The 13279-nt window shown below is 33.4% G+C and overlaps 1 protein-coding gene across 1 annotated transcript in view; it reads left to right on the top strand.

Moving 5' to 3' along the window:
* Positions 1-1168: 1168 nt before the first annotated feature.
* Positions 1169-13279, top strand: part of LOC150105257 (116 kDa U5 small nuclear ribonucleoprotein component) — a 358330-nt gene continuing 346219 nt past the window's right edge. The window contains exon 1 of the mRNA XM_090394018.1: positions 1169-1323. The gene's annotated coding sequence lies outside the window, so the exon portion shown is untranslated. The remainder of the gene's footprint in view (positions 1324-13279) is intronic.

Here is a 13279-nt window from a genome sequence, read left to right on the forward strand (position 1 = left end):
TGACTATTGATGTACCATAGTACTCTGTGCTTGGACCATTTCTGTTTAAGTTTCCACTACCTATCCTCTTCAGTTCCCTGCACATAGTTTGGCGTGCGATGGGTCAGAAACAGCCTTCATTAATATGCTTTGGTTAATTGCCGCACGGAGGAAGTTCTGTTTATCCATACAAGCTTTCCCAGAATGATATCGTTCCTGGCAGACTGTTTTAGGACCACCATTACGCCTCTTTGGCAGGAACTTGGGTTATTTTTCAGCTGATTAAATACCGAGGATATCTCACCTTTTGAGAAACCAGTCAGCTGTACTGTTTTCAAAATCGTGGCTCCAGCAGATTGGTATCCGCAATATACCTATTGTCGAACTCTGAAAGATCATTTGTTTTACCCATTGTGATCAATGGGAAATATTGACAATTACTGACAAGCAGCATTCTTAAGTAGTTGACAAGAACCAGCATTGATGCATGTGGCCAAGTACTTTATATATACCCTGCGTAAGTGAAGTTTACGTATATCTTCATAAATGTTTGTAATTTAGTGCTGGTATGTGTAACAGCATACTGTGCTACTACGGTAGGCAGCGTGACGCCTCCAAAGAGTACACGCATCTCATCTTCACTACTGCGTAATTCTCCAACTCACACAATGACACCACCACCACCGTTTTCTATCGCCCACCAACAACAGTTTTTTTTGGTCTGTAAATTTAAATTGCATGTGTTCTCATGGCTGTTGCTTGTTTATGGGATCAAAAAACCCGAGTTTTCCTGGAGGAAAAACTCTGCTATTATCACTGTAAGATCCCTCTCGTCAGGACGAACATTGAACGCAGGATTTTCCAACAAAATCGAAGTGCACAATGTTCCGTAATATGTTACAATTAACAGAAAAATGCAATTAGATATTATTATTATTATTATTATTATTATCTTAAACTCTGCTACTAATGGCTCAGTTAAGTAAGTTTGAGCGCGGTTAGTAGTTGGAAGGGTCCAATCTTCAATGCTGTTGGTACACTCTCCCTCGATGAGTCTTTGGACTCCCTGGAGGTGTCAAATAATAATAATAATAATATTATTATATAATTTGACAAAATGCAATTCTCAACATGCTATTATTTAATCAGATATCTATTTTATATAGACATTTTTAAATCCATTCCGCGTTTATGGGAACTAGAGTATTATTTAAAAAAGCGTTGCGTGTTGTTGAAATGTGTTTGCAGAATGTGATTTTTGTAAAATCTATTTGTATTTATGTGTGTTTCATAGTTTTTGTGTAACGTTCTGTAAGTAGTGAATGGGATGCAGTAGAGAACACAGTAAGTTAAATTCCTTTACAGCTATACTTTAATTTTTAATTGATTGTAATTGTATTTGGTATATATTTATTGTTGTGTAAATTATCGTGAACCCAAGGAAGTTAGATTTTAAATAATGCCGCTTGTGATAGATATGAATTTAAAACAAACAGTGATATCAAATGATTCAGTTCGTAGATTGTGTAGGACAAATGGTGTGCAGTTCATAGATATATGGAGTAAGTATACGAAAAGAGTGATGGTATATGCTTTTCGAGTTAAGGATTTGCAACCAGTGTAATTATATATAGAATCCATGTGCAGAATCAGAGAAACTAGGGATGTTAGTAATCATCCCTAGAGTTGCATGTGTGTGAGAATGAGAATAGCCAGTGATAATCATTACTAAAGGAATGAGTTCCTTCCAGATCTTTCTGACTTTTCTCTTCATTGGCTTATAAATTCTTCCAGTTAACCGAAGTTCACTCTAACGCATATTTGGGCCATCCTCATTTTCCTGATATCTTCCTTTCTAATATGTTTACAGTCTTTTTTGTGATTGCCTTCCTGCCATCACGTTATTGTCTTCATCAACACTTGGTTTTCTTTCATTTTTACCGAGGACTTCATCGGTTTTTTTTCCCTCCTCTCCGATTTACACCTAGTTAATACTGTCTTCTACAAAAAATTGGAAAAGAATTTAAGCATTTGAAAATGCTTCAATTATTTCTGATTTTTCTGTTTTAATTGTCCCTCCCCAAGTTTCCCTAACAAAATATACATTCCAAACCAAACGAACGTTTTTTTTTTTTTAAATAAATCTTTTTGTATTATTAACATCTGACCTACATGAAGTCAGAGACTCATTGTGGGAGGTACACACTATCACACAAAGCTCATCCAACCTGCCTTAAACTGGTCAATGTGTTTACATTCACAACACCCACTCACAATCCACTCTCTATGTAAAGAACCTTCTCCTCACACCTTTGCCCACACTGTCATATACAGTTTCTAGAGATGGCCTCTTGTTCTATCCCCATCTCCCATTCTATGAAAAATCTTTTCCATGTCAACCTGATAACAACCCCTGACCAGCTTATATGTCTCAATCCTCCCCCCCCTATTCATAAGACTTCAATTGACATTCTCTCAACCTGTCCTCATACTCCACATTTCAAAGAATAGGCCTTACAGGACTATTCAAGTCTTGTAAGGACTTGAATAGATTGCATGAAAGTAAGGCCATAACATCTTGATTCAGCATTGCACTCCCCAGTTTTGCATCATCTGCAAACAGCTGCATATCACCAGTTAAACCAATTCCGATATGAGTAATATACAAATTGAACAACAATGGTCTCAAAACTGACCCTTCTGAACACACCACTAGTGAACTTGCTCTTTCAGGATATTGCATCTCACTCAGCACCGGCGCCTTGTATTTTTCTTGTGTGTGCAATTAACATTCAGAACCTTTCCAAAAAAGCGTGAATAAAACAAACAGGAAATGAAAAACAAATGAAAACCGCTTTACAGTATAATGTTACCTATGGATTAGTCCTGCTTATACAATTTTTTTTACACAGAACTTAACAATTAATCATAAGTTGATTTATGATACATCAAAAAATAAAGGACTATTTTAGGTATATTTTCGTAAATTTTAAACAAAAATTACAGTGATATAATCGGTCCAGGACACAATTTCAGAATTTATTTGTTCGTTTCTGGGAAGATCTGAAGTGGCCTGAACGGAAGACCACGTACATTCATAATTATATGTACATTCATTGTTCTTTTAAACTCTTATCTCAGGCAAAGGTTGGTCGATTGGTAGAGCCTCTGCTACTAATGGCTCAGTTAAGTAAGTTTGAGCGCGGTTAGTAGTTGGAAGGGGGCCAATCGTTCGATGCTGTCGGCACACTCTCCCTCGATGAGTCTTTGGACTCCCTGGAGGTGTCAAAATAATAATAATAATAATATTTTTCGACATCTTTTAGGCACCTTTTCTTCAGCAGCACCTGTGTATATTGCACACTTCGCACATGCCACCAGCCGGGCCTGATCTCAATATACAACTTTCTGATACCTATCTGACAGACAGTGACTGATCTAATTCAGAAGTCTGTTATCCTATCCCATCCATTTCACTTTATTTAACAGCTTGTCATGTGACAGACTATCAAAAGCTTTTGTAAAATTTAAATATAGCACTTTTTGTCAAGTTGTGCCATCATTTTATATTGTTGTTCAAATGTGGAGCTATAAAGTTTTACAGTTGTTGCATTGCATAATTCAGAAGGCCTGGTCAGAGGGGTTGAATTCCAGATGATTGGAGTATAGCTCTCATAGTATCCATATATAAAAAGGGAAATAAAACTGAATGTGAGAATTACAGAGGTATTTCCCTATTGAGTGTTCCTGCTAAGATTTATGCAAGTATACTTGAGAAATGGCTAAGAACAGTTGCAGAAGGGAAGCTTGGTAAAGAACAAGCAGGATTCAGGCCAAATAGAGGCTGTCAGGATCAGATTTTCACTTTACGACAAATAGTTGAGAAATCTTGGGCAGAGGAAAGGAATATGACATGGTGCCAAGAGGAAAGCTCTTCAAAACACTACAGTTATTTGGTGTAAATGGGCCATTATATCAAGCAATACATATGGAAGTCAGCAGTTAGACTTGAAGGAGGCACAGGAAGATGGTTTGAGGTACAATCAGGTGGGTGGCAAGAGTACACATTATCCCCACTGTTATTCATTTTCTGTATGGATCACATTATGAAGAAATGTGGTATTTAAACCTGATATCAAAATTGGCGATGTCAATCTTGGTTCTTTACTCTATGCAGATATTATGCTTCTGAATAAATCCACTCTGCAAGATTCCCTAACTAAATTGAATAACTGTTGTAATAAATTTGGCAATGAAAAGGCAGAGACACCGAAAACATCCACTCTTTCGTGAATGGTGAATCTATAGAGCAAATAGAACATTTAAGCTATTTAGGCACAATTTTTAGTGAAAATGGTAAATTAAATGTGGAAATAGACAACAGAATCAACAAAGCTGGTATGGTAAGAAGTCAGCTGAATAAATTTATATGGAATAAGAAAAAAATGAGTCAAATCTCTAAATTTGCTTTATACAACATGGTGTTCAAACCAATTTAACTTATGGATCTGAGAACTGGGTCAGAAACAAAACACTTGATGAAAGACTAGAGACCACTGATATGCGAGTCCTGAGAAAGATTAGTGGAATGAACAGATGGCATCAATGTCAATAAGGGGATAATGTCTATCATCTTATTAGCATCATGGTGATTTATTTCTTTGTGTTTTTATTTATTTATTTTATTATTATTTTTTTTGAGCTGAGGGTGTGAGCAGGGGAGTCAGAAGCAGGTTTTATGCATGCAGAGTTGTGAATGATTGGAATGCCTGCCTGAGAGTGTGGTGTCTGCAGAGAATTTGAGTGTGTTTAAAGTGCAGTATGATGAGCTGTGTGCATGTTAAAAGGACCTCCTAGATGAGTCTTTGAATCCATGGGGTCTTGGGTGATAATAATAATAATTATTATTCCCATTCATAATGAAAAATTTATGGAGACATGACACATGTGTTAGAATAATTACTTATCATTAAGAAAGTAACATTCAACTATACAGGTTGAAGATGGGTCTTCCAAATTCTTTGAATAATTAATCCATCATTCTTGTTCAGATTTGGATGAGTAAGTATTTCACAGGCTTCTTTGAATTTTATTTCAAACCAGGTTTAGGTGCATTGTGGAGACTTGGTGCCTTTCCAGTCAATTCTGTGATATGTTTGTAGTGTGTGGTCTTTCTTAATGATAAGTAAAGTAATTATTCTAACGTGTGTTGTCTCCATAAATTCTTCACTATGAATTTATGGAGACACACTGCATAATCCTAAAAGAAAGAAATGATTATTACCATTATTCATCTTGTACTCTAAAATTCCTTCTCCTTCCAGATTTCGTTGCTTAAGCCTCTCATTCATCCATTTTACTCCTACCTTATTCAACCTTTTTGATCTTCAGAATACATTCACACATTGATGCAGTTATGCATCACTGCGTGAATTTATTTCTTTACTGCTCAATTCCATGTTATAGCTTCAAGCTGTCTCCTAAGCTTGTCATTTGACTATATATATATATATATATATATGTATATCCACATATATTCTTTCCTCACAGAAGTCTTCATATCTTTAGCCACAGTCCAGGTGATCATTTCATGATCACGTTCACCAACTGGAGGAAAGTGCGAAACCTCACTCACAATTATCTCTGATGAAATGATCAGATCTAAAATTCTTGATCCTTGTGTGCCCTCCTTTACATGTTGCCTGAGATATTTGTCTCTCAAGAAATTCATTTTCCTTATTGCCAAATGCTATCTCTTCATTCCAATCTATTCTGCCATAATTAAAATCGCCATAATAATCGCCCTTCCTTTTTTTTCACTAACTCTGGTTGTTTATACATTTCTTCATAACCATCTTCATTCCTTGGCCTACAGCAACATCCATCTAAATATGTCTTCTTGACAACCCCCCACTTCACATCATACCGTCTCATAATCATTGCTACTATTTCCCTCTTTCATGTCTATCTTATGTATACATAGTTCCCATGCTATCTTTTACTTATTTTTATTTTTTTTATTTTTACTTACTTTACTTGAAAATAAATAGTCTTTGTTTCTTTTTCCATAGCACTTCTTTGTATTTCCAACTGATATCTCTGGTCATTTTGAATAGTTCTTCCAGGTTATGTGAATGATTTTGCTTATTGGATGTTCTTACCTGTAATCACTATTTCGGCTATCTTTTTTATTCTTTTGAACCTGCCGCTATTATTTTAATTGTTCTGCATTTATATTAACATCTACCAAACTAAATAATGTCAGTTCTAAATCCTTCTCATTCAGCTATATATATCATCTGCAAAATGTAACACACTATAGTTTGCCCACCATTTGTAGGTCTCTACTTGGCGTCTTGCCAAGAATAGTCGATTCATGCTGAAGGGGAGAAAGAAATGAAGGACATACGAATTAGTCGCCAACATGCAAAATCACGTGTTTATAGGTAAAATTTTCCAACTGTTATACAAGCAACATAGTTAACTACAATAATCATAAAAGAGAAGTTAATTTTCTGACCTGTAATAATAAACAACTCGTACCACAATACGGACTGATTACCTTATTATCGGAATGCCTTCTCCTTTTTCTGACATGCACAGAAGTGTCGAAGGATCTCTAATTGGCGGGCGAACAATATCTATAATTATCCCTTCATTTCATCTATTACTACTTTCTTTGCATTTTCCATATATAGATTGAAAACTAAGGGCGATGGTGCAAAATCTTGTTTTAAACCTTTACTTCTGCAGTTTCATCATGTTCTTGTATTCTTATCTTTATTTTCTAGTTGGCATACAGTTTCTTAATTAGTTCTTAATTAAGAAACTGTATACTCTTTCTTAATTACTTCTATCCCTCTGGTTGATTCTATTCAAGGTATTAGATGCCTTTACCAAATCTATAAAGGATATATGTAGTTTTTTTTTTATTATTTCATTCACTTTAAATAATGCTTCCTTCTTGCATTCTGTTAATCACCCACAATTAATATTATAAGAACTTCAGCAGTACATGTAAATAGGATTCCCAACTGCATTCTATTAACTAACATGTAAGCATTTGAAAAATACTAGTTTTTTCAGTTCCAAGTCCAAGTGCTGCAGTTATTAGATTTTTGATGAATGTAGACCAAACTTGGTGTAGGATTAAATGTAGGTTTTTGTTACGTTGTATGTGTGTGTGTGTGTGGGGGGGGTGAGGTATGGAGCATTTCTGAGGTCTCTTTAAATTTTCTTATAAAACAGTTATGGTTGATATATGGCTTTTCTAGTTTTTTTGTCAAATCAAACTACTTGTTGTCCTGTATTTGTTGTGTGAAACAACCTAATCTTTTTTTTTCTCTCTCTCAATGTCCTTTTATGTGTTCAAACATATGTATCTTTCCAGATGATCCCATATGTCAGATGTAGTAAATGCTAGAAGAACAAGGAGTTGTGGCAGGGGGGAGGATGGGAGAACCCATGGCAAGCCCTTCTGTTTGTTTCCAATATTTATTCTGAATGTAAAGGTGTTTTTTTATACAGTGTTTCATAGCCTGTGTCTGGTGACACAGGCTATTGTTTTTAAAGTTTTTGAAGAAGATCCACTGTGTCATCCCTCTGAATATTGGCGAATAGACTTACAACATACAAACTAGTTAGGACATCTGAAGATTCTGTATCATTATTATTATTATTTTGCAACACCTCCAAGGAATCCAAAGACTCATTGAGGGAGGGCAACTACTCCACAGCTCTCCACCACTTTAATCCACCACCTACCATCAGGGTCATTTCTACATTTTGCGGGGTCCTGTGTAGTATGGAAAAGTGGGCCCCTGAAAGTTAGTAACTTTTATGGAAATTTTAAATGGATATGTTAATTAATTAATTAAATCAAATATGAAAAATATTTATGCACATAAATAAACAAGTATGCTCTTTAGCATCAATTTAAGTAAAGGGAAAAAATTAGTTAAAAAATAAATGTGTTTGTATGTACATGATATATTACTTTATTATGTAGATACACATTATCATATAAATATGCCAGAACAATGATTTATTTAATAATATAAATAATAAATATAAAATATGAAAAAAATATCAATTTTTACTGTAAAGAATGAAATATATGTATAACAACTTATAAGATTTAAAAGAAATCTTAATATATTAAATTTTATTTAACCTAATGTGCTTATCAATAAAATCATTTATAACGCTATCAAAATTCAAATTTTTTGCAGTTGCATGCTCTATAGATATTATTGCCATTGACGACAAACATTCTTGAGACATAGAAGATCGCAAATAGGTTTTTATTAATTTTAATTTGGAAAATGATCTTTCTGCTGATGCGACCGTAACTGGACTGGTCAATAATATTTTAAATGTCATAGTAATATTTGGATAAATATCTGGCAAATTATTTGCAATTATGAATTTTAAAATATTAATGGGTGCATCTTCTGGAACAATATTTCTAAAAATAATTAATTCATTATAAAATTCAGATTCATCAATATCTGTATTTAATTTTTGATACAGCTGTTTGCAGCAAAATTTTAATTCAAAATGAATTAAAATTTTGCAGAAAAATTTTAATTCATTTTCTGTCATTTTTCTTATTAATTTCATATCATAAAGAAATCCAAATGATTTTTGGTGAATTTCATATAATTCAAATCTTTTTTTTGACAGATTGTAGAGCAATATCTAAAATTACAAAAAAGAAATTTATCCTAAAATTATCTTTGTTATCACCTATGTGTGATTCATCAGGCGTTTCATAATCAAAAAATACTTCTCTTTGATGTACTCGACTTTCTTTAAATTTAATTTCTATTTCTAATAGATTTGACAGTTCTTTAGCAATCTCAAAACACCTATCAAATCCTGATATTCTCTGCTCTTCAAAGTACTGCACTAACTCTTTAATATGCTTAGTTGCTATGCCTTTGGGAATTTTTGCATTTTGTAATACTTTACTTACTAAATTAACTTTTGACAAAAGCTCATACCAAATTATAAGGGGCTTAGTATAAACTCAAATGAATCTATTTGTTCATATATTGAAACCACTTCTACTGTGATAGTATTATACGATGCAGTTTTAAATAATTCTTTTAGTGCATTTAAAAATTCTGGAATTTGAAAACGTACAGCTCTAACTGATTCTATTCTATATTCCCATCTTCTATCACATAACGGTTTTGGAGTTAATTGTTTAACAAATTTCTTTAATATGTCCCAACGTGAAGTTGAGGCAGCAAATAATGTATATATTTTTTGTATAACATTAAAAAAATTTATTACTATAATTTGATTTTGCGACATCCCCTAAAATCAAATTTAAATTATGACAGGCGCAAGGAGTATAAAATGCCTTTTCGTTTTCATTTAAAATGTAAGCATGGACTCCCTTATATACTCCTTTCATATTCGCTCCGTTATCATACCCTTGCCCTCTACAATCTGACAATTTAAGATTTAATTTATTCAAAAGTGATTTTATATTTTCGTATATACCTTTACCAGTAGTGTCATTAGTTGTTAAAAATTTCAAAAAGTGTTCAAGAATTTCAATATCTGCTTCAAATGTATGTAAAAACCTAAAAATTACTGAAATTTGCTCCTGATGACTAACATCAGGAGTACAATCGAGAATTATTGAATAGTACTTTGCCTGTCATATCATATTTACAATATTTTGTTGAATTTTGGTTCCCATATGAACAATTAATTCATTTTGCACAATGGGTGATAGATATGAATTTTGTTCTTACCTATAATTTTTTTTTCCCCGAACATCGCATTAAATGATCTTTTAAAAGTGGATCAAATTCTGCAATTGATTCTATGATTCCAAAAAAATTACCATTATGGGCTGTGTACAAAGTATCAAAATTATGTTCGGATAAATAAAGAATTGCTGCTACTATTTGTCTTAAAACATCTTAACCGTTCTGCTTCAAATTTTATGACATTTTGATTTGTCTGAGCAATTGTATTGTGATTTTTTAAATTACATTTCATTTGTGTCCATGAATACATCATGTGCACTGGATTTCGTTCGTGTGACTTTAATCTTTCACTTACATGTCACCAGTCAGAAAAGCCATTATTAGATAAAAAATTATTATCAGAAGAAAATAATTTGCAACAAAAACAAAAAATAGAGTTGGAAGAGTTTGAATATACAAGCCATCTTCTGTTTTGCTTCTCTCCATTTGCAATTGTCCTAACATAGTGAACTGTGGAAAACACCTCTTGTTGTCATCTTTTGGAAAATCATTTTCAGTTGAAGGAGACGGTGGACCACGTTGTACAATTTGTGTTAGTGTTGCATTGTTCAAAATTTTGGGCTATGTTGCTGGATCATCAATAGTAAATAGTTCACCTTCCTTTGGTGTCTCAGTTTTAGGATCTTCAATGTTCATTGTTTGACCAAACACGTCATGTTCTCCGCTTCCTTTGAGTATTTCAGAACTCTCATTATTAATTAATGTTGAAGCCGAAGAACTGTTTGTAGTTATTTCAGAAATCCCATTATCAACTGATATATCTGAACAAATATATGAGTTGAACTTCATAAATTTAAACAGTGAATTTCTTTGACGTTCCTCAGCCGCTTCTTTTTCTTGTTTTCGCTTTCATTTTTCATGCCCACTTGGGTATTTTCTTCCATAAAAATCTCTCTCACGACTAATCATACTCTAGAATTAAATACGATAGATTTAATTATAAAATAAGTTAATAAATTAAAACAAAATTACTTACCTGATAAATAAAATATATCTAAAATAGATAATATTAGAAAATAAATTAATCTAATATAGATTGAAAACTGCTATTGAAGAAAAATTCTGATGTCGGATAACCAAAAACCAGTTTACAAAATATATTTTTTAAGATATTTTGCAAGTAATCTCACAAAAAAATTGCCATGACAGTACGTGTATATACTTACTTGTTCATAAAATCATAAACTAAAATAAAAAAACTCCTTAAAATTATTGAAAACACCTGTTTTTAAATACACTTTTCCCTATTTAACACTATGTTGTATAAATGTACATTATTGTTATGTATCTTAGAGTAGTTTCAAATACTACTGCTACGATCTTATTTTGCTTACTATAACAACAATAGTTGGTTGTAAAATTATATACATATATTTTTCTATATAATAAAATTTTTTTATATAATAATTATAATATTAATTTATATAATAATTCAAAAAAATTAATTGATTTTCTTTTTTAAATTTTTTGCGCTTTGCGGGGGCCCTGTGCCATTGCGCAGTTCGCACACCCATGAATATGGCCCTGCCTACCATCATAACCTACACTAGTGTTTCCCAAACTTTTCCTATGACGGAACACTTCACGAATCCTGAAATTTTCACAGAACATCTTGGTTATTTTGTAATGTATTAATTAATAATTAATTGTTAATTTTGCTGATTTTTTTATTAATAATTAATAATTGATTATTATTTATTAATTAATTAAATGCCAATTAAACATAAAATCATTAAATTAATTTGTGCTGATTTTCATTGACATAGCCAATTCTGATCACCAAAAATTTATAATATTATTACAAGTACTTACGAGTGAATGCAGACTTTTTCCCCTGTGTGATGCATTTTTCCTTTTACTTGCAACATATCGAAAAAACTGTTTAGGATTCTCTTTAGCATGCATGGCCAATTTTCTTTCGTAATCCTTTTTTGCTTTTCTTACACACTCGTTACCCTTCTGGCCTGCGCTTTATACCGTTCATGTGCCTGCCGGTCACCTTTCTCCTTAAATTCCCCCCATAGTTGTTTCTTTTTTTTTTTTTTTGCAGCTCAAGCTTAATGGTGTTATTCATCCATTTAACCCCTACTTGATTTATTATTCGGACTCTAGGTATACAGTCAGCCATTGCTTCATGCAAACACTTCTTTACTGCCTCCCATGCACTATCAGCTTCTAGTCCTTGCAGTTGTACATGCCATGGCACTGAACCAATCAAACTCCTAAGCTTGTCATACTTTCCAGCCTGATAATTCTACATGTACCCTGTCTTAATTGTAAATTCCACACCTTTAGCCACCTCCCAAGTCAAGACCGTACGATCACTCTCACCAATTGGTGGCAGTGTGGTCATATTTGTTACAGCCAAACCCTCAGATGTAATTACTAGGTCAAGCACTCTCTGACCCCTAGTATTTTCCATTACATGCTGTCGCAAATAGTTATCCCTTAATAACTGCATAAAATCCAATTCCTTCCTCCTGTGTGTCCTCTCCTCACTCCAATCAATGTGACCATAGTTGAAATCTCCCATAATAATCACCCTCCTTCCACTCATTTCTTCTATTTGCTTGTGCATACTGTCTCCACCATCTTTTCCATCATCTGGTCTATAGCAGCACCCAATTGTATATTTTGTTCTGCTAGCCACAATCTCACACCAAATGGCCTCAAATGTGCTCTTTTCTCTATCCTGCAATTCAACTTCTATTCTCCTTGGCTGCAGCCAAGATCTGCAGTCAAAATCATGGCACTATGGTTTTTCAAACTTTCACCCTACAATACGAATTTATGAAGAAAGTATTCAGTATTACTAGATTTGAGAACCGGATACAGACTACCTTGATATTCAATTTTAGTGGAAAAATTTTCTTTATACTTCCTTACTGATTGATTGGTCACTCACATTTGCAACACAGTTGTTATTTCTTTCAGTTTTGAGAACAGAGGATACACTGCCCATTGTTGTAATCGGCTTGCAGGCAATTTTTATGACCAGTCATGAACAGCGGTATTCCCTTTCCCAAATGTTGAAAGGTTTCGATGTGTGAAAATGAATGAAAATTCATGAATATTTCCATGTTTAAAAATATGCCACTTGGTCACTGACATTTGCTACACAGATGTCATTTCCTTCAGTTTTGAGATCAGAGGATAATGCCACCCATTGTTATAATCTACTTGCAGGCAATTTTTATGACTGGTCATAAACAGTGGTATTCCCTTTCCCAAATGTTGAAAGGTTTCGATGTGTGAAAATTAACGATAATTCATGAATACTTCCATGTTTAAAAATACACGGCTTGGTCACTAACATTTGCTTCACAGATTTTATTTAGGCGTTCTGGGTCTGAGCTTTTTGACATATTCACGAATATTATTCTCCTCAGAATATTTCCACAATGAAATATTTATTCATGAAAAATGCTTAGAAAACTAAAATGACAAATTCCAGGAGAACTTCTCACGGCTTACTTATTCACCTTCTGCGGAACACAGTTTGGGAAACCCTG

Source organism: Typopeltis vanoorti, chromosome 6 (genome assembly GCF_054136105.1).
Source record: "Typopeltis vanoorti isolate ZY-2024b chromosome 6, IOZ_Tvanoo_1.0, whole genome shotgun sequence".
Lineage (NCBI taxonomy): Eukaryota > Metazoa > Arthropoda > Arachnida > Uropygi > Thelyphonidae > Typopeltis > Typopeltis vanoorti.